This window comes from Zea mays, chromosome 1 (assembly GCF_902167145.1).
Source record: "Zea mays cultivar B73 chromosome 1, Zm-B73-REFERENCE-NAM-5.0, whole genome shotgun sequence".
In the NCBI taxonomy this organism is placed as follows: Eukaryota; Viridiplantae; Streptophyta; class Magnoliopsida; order Poales; family Poaceae; genus Zea; species Zea mays.
Genome location: NC_050096.1, coordinates 260025798 through 260030589, shown reverse-complemented (window position 1 = coordinate 260030589; position 4792 = coordinate 260025798). Strand labels below are relative to the sequence as shown.

Sequence of the window (4792 nt, the reverse complement as noted above, 5' to 3'; positions counted from 1 at the left end):
ATCTACAGCAGGACTGAGCTCTTCGCGATCGACGCGGGACACGTTTGAGGACGTGGCCCACGACGAGGACGAGGACGACGACGACGACGACGACGACGACGCTGGCGCTGGCGCTGGGGCCGCAGGTCAGGTGGAGATTGGACCATCTCAGTTGCAGGATGCTCCTACAACTCAGCCATCACAGCTGACACCACGTAGAAGGCGTCCACGAGACCCTTACACTCCAGGCACCGACGCTCTTGGGGCCAAGGGCAAGGGTAAGACTAGGAGGAAATGAGTACTTTTGTGATGTTGGTCTTACCCTGAAAACTGTGTGATTTGGACTCATGCTGGAGACGTTGTAATATGAACTATGTTATGTGTTTTGGACTATGTGTTGTGGAACTTGTATTTTGGACTTTGTTTGTGGACATTGTATGAAGAACTATGTTCTGTGGATGTTTTTATATTCGATGTTATTTTGTGATGTATTATATGTTGAAATGCTTATATGTCTTATAATATGTGATTATTTGAACTGTGGTTGTTAATAAAACAAGGGGAACTCTTGCAAAATTTTTTTGTGAATTGTAAAAAACATAATAAGCAATAAGTAACGCATCTTTAGAGTTCTAAATTATTTTTGATACGTAAATACTACATAATAGGCTACAATTCTTCAGTCTGAATCACAATCTATGAGTAACTCATCTTCAGAGTCATCTGTCGCGCAATCCTCAACGACAACTTCATTCCACTTGCTGCATTGTCCTGCATCACACTTGTCACCAGTTCTCTTGTAATAATTGGCTTCTGCTTCATCTGCAGCTTGGGAGAATAGCTCATCCTCAGCCTCAGCCTCATCAGACTTCTTCTTGTAATAAGCTGCCTCTACCTCTGCGGCGGCCTGAGACATAAACTCATCCTCTTCCTCTTGAGCACGTAATCCTGCCTCAGCTAGTGCGATGAGCTCACTCAACCTTGATGTGTCGTCCTCCTCTTATTCGTGTAATCCTGCCTCTGCGAGAGCGATAAGCTCACTCAATCTAGATGTGTCGTCGTCCTCCTCCTCCATCAGCTCAACCGTTGCCATTTTATCCTGGCATGCGCCTCATCGGCCAAATAGTTTACGCCGCTTCCAATCTCTGCACATATAATGAGAAAATTAAGTTAGCAAAGTCAGGATAAATAAATTGTATTAACATAATTATAATATCATTTATCTCACTTACTTCCCTTGAGGCGATCAGCAAGATTATCCAACATCTGTTTCTCGGCTTGAGCCGCTTCCCATTCCCTTGCATCCTGTGCTCTCTTCTCATCTGCCGCCTTCAACCTCCTATACTCTGCACGCTTCGGGCTATCATAAAAGGCAGATTTTGCTTCCCTACGCATGTCGCGTATGCGATCGTTAATGTACGAATCGACGAGTCGAGATCCACAACGCATCTTCTGTCCCATTATTCTCTTGGACTCTATTGTGCGCATCACCTCTCCTTTGTCGTCGTAACTCTCCCAACTACATTTCCTCGTCTCCTACAAAAAAATAGTAAGTACCGCTATAACATTACATCTGGTGCAAAAAAAATACCAACCTCATCGTAATCGACCATATGTCCACAAAAATATCCAACACCAAGCTCCGAAGGAACTAATCCATACTTAGCTTCAATACCACATTTGCAGAGTACTGGATCAAATTTGACCTCTTCTGCCGCCCACCCCATGTATCTCTTTTCCTTTACCTCTGGCTCTGGCCAATGCGACAAAGGACCATACAACCACTCTCTGAAACGACACTTACGCCACCCGTATGGCTGCAGGAGAAAAAATTAGTAATTTATTGTAAATAAAAATTAGTTCATACATTTAGCGTATCAATGGGCTCACATAATCAATGTTCGGACAACAGAACTGCTTGTCATAGTCTTCGTCGATGACAGCACGGTCTCCACAATCGCATCGAGGCGGTGAGTCCATCCGTCTTTCTGTTGCTACCTCCTTCTCCGCATCCGTCATTGGTGGAGGATTCGGGGGAGGAGGTACCCAACGCTTAAAACGCTCATGACTGGTCTTTCCACTCAACCAATTAACGAAAAGAAGATATCGAGGGTCAAATTTATCAGGACCATCGATCCACTGGAAAAAGAAACACCTCTGATGTCCCTAAAATAATGGAAAGATGCACTATTACATATCTACAAAATAATGAACGCGAACAAAATTAAGTGACAAGTCATAAGCTACGTACGTCCAAAGTGCCACAAAGGTAGTAGCAGCGAGCAGCCGTGTCTGGATGTTGTGATTGATGTACCCAAGCCAGTCTGCCACAGTCACAGTTAGGCACGGGGAGTTCAGGAGGAACAGGAGCATCCTTACTAGATACGTCCGGATATAACTCCCGAGGACGACCTCTCTTCTGCCACAACGCCTCTCGATACATGTCTTTCATCTAATAAACGATTATAATTATCACTTGTACCTATTATGCTTTATAATAAGTTTACACAAACTAATAATCGAAATGATAATATAATAGGTGTATACAAATTATTAAACTAACAACCCAATATACAAAACGAATCAGTTGGAAATCATACCTTGGTCTACAAAGTGAACCAACTCAAATCTTTGAATCCAGCAAATTTTGACGAAGTTTGGAAATGGGATGAAATGAGCTGCTCTCGGCCAGCCGCGCGGGCGTTTTTATAGGAATTCGTAGCTCGGCGCCAAGATCTGTGGCGCCGAGCTACGAGGCCGCGCCGTAACTAGCCGTTGCTGCCACGCCATAGCTCGGCGCCATAGGCTGTGGCGCCGAGCTGCGCCACCACGTCAGAGCCAGGTCAGCCCTGGACGCAACTAGCCGTTGCTGCCACGTCACAGCTCGGCGCCACAGCTGTGGCGCCGAGCTGTGTTAGCTCGGCGCCATAGGCCATGGCGCCGAGCTAAGGGTCCAAATCTGAGTTTAAAATTTTTTTAGATCTAAACGTGATTTTACTTCTGTTTAAGGGCTAAAATACAAAAAATTCGAGCGTGGAGTGGAGTGGGCTCCCGCAGGCCGCAGTGAACTCGCGCCCAGCTCCCTCCTACACCACACGCAATCGGCAAACGGAAACTTGCATCGCGGCTTGAATTTCCTTCTATCTCTCTCCTTTTTCAAACTGATTTTAGTTCACAATTATACCAAGTCAAAATTTTTGACTTTGACTAATCGTTTAATAAATATGTCAATACATACAAGTTCAAAAAATATATAATAATGCTCTATCCAAAAGTGTTTTTGTTTTTGAGAATTGGATCAAACTAGTTTTATATTCCAAATGACGGTGCTAAGTTTTTTTTTTTGCTCAAGTTTACAAGGTTTGATTTAAGACGAAACATAACTCTGCATGAATTTCTAATGTGAAACAAATGAAGTCATTGGTTGGGTTACGAAACGATCTTTGTGTACATTGCATATATATGTAAAATAAATCGACGTCACAGAAACGTGTACCAATTTTATTAATCCCAAGACTCTTGATAAAACTCAGCCGCCAGTCACGTTTGTGGACGTCAATATCTTATCCGTGGATTTGGGTTGAATAATACCGACGATCTATCGTCCCGATATTCATGAAATTGACGTGTGTAACCTCCTAAACCTAGAGCAGCCCTGTTTGAAAAAAATGGCATCGACTCTTCTTCTGGCTGATGCTATAAATAAAGAGCAGCAGGGTGGAACCAAACCAAGGAAACTGAAGTTGCACTTTGAGGAGAGACGAGATCATGAGGAAGCAATACTCCCCTGTGCTCTCCTTGTGCCTGATGGCCCTTGTCGTAGCTGCTATGGTCTGTGTCATGTACACCACCTCGGCACAAGCAGGTAAGGTCGTGTTTGGAAGTGTAGTTACAGTTTTGAAACAATATTATGGTATTTAGTGATACTATAGTATTGTAACTCAAAAGATGTTTGTTTTGTACAGGTAAAACATAGTTTTAAATACTATGGTTTACCTAAAACCATTATATTTTTGGAATTTTCGAAACTCCACTCATCATTTTAATGTTCTTTTCTTCTCTTTACAAATACTTTGTTTTTCTAATAGAACCAAACAGATCTCGGTTTTGAGTAATACTGTAGTTTTATATATGCATGCGTGTTTCATACGTACGTGGTAGCTACAGTTTACGTCTAATTACCCAATCGTCTTTACCTTCTTCACCACAGGAAGGAGTGGCTACAACTCGTACGAACCTGATGGTAAGTAAGAAGACCCTTGTCATGTAATTAACCTCGCTCGTGATGAGGATCAGTTTAACCGCGTACATATTTATACGCTGATTAATATTTGTGCGTTACGTATTCAGGAAGGAGTGGATACAACTCTGTTCCAATAAACGGCGGTGGCAGCCCCTAGCCAGGCGGTGGAGCCTGTATCAGAAATCAAAAAAATATAAAGGCTCATCGGATGAAAACTGTGTGTGTATTCTGTCATGTCATGTGTGTTGGTATATGATGGCTTGGTCGTCGTAATTAATGTAATGTGTGGACAATAAATATGCGGGGTTGCACCTCAACGTAACTCTAGTACTTGCTATTGCGATATATATGTACTTTATTATTATTATTATTATATGTGTTAGAAGTCAAAAAAGATTGCGCGGATGGTTCGGTCCTGAGGCCGGACGGTCCGCGGTCCGGACTGTCCACGGTGGTGACGCGGACGGTCCGCGCGTGCGCAGAGTCAGTTAGGGTTATAGTTTCTCGCGGGATTTGTTACCTAAAACACTGGGATTGACTCGGAAATCAGTTCGAAGCGGATACAGACCT

General features: G+C 43.2%; 1 long non-coding RNA gene across 1 annotated transcript; it reads left to right on the top strand.

Moving 5' to 3' along the window:
* The first annotated feature begins 3573 nt into the window (after positions 1-3573).
* Positions 3574-4589, top strand: LOC103643717 (uncharacterized). The gene is made up of 3 exons (XR_561214.3): positions 3574-3844; positions 4190-4222; positions 4330-4589. It is a non-coding gene; the product is annotated as an uncharacterized lncRNA (long non-coding RNA).
* The last annotated feature ends 203 nt before the right edge of the window (positions 4590-4792 follow it).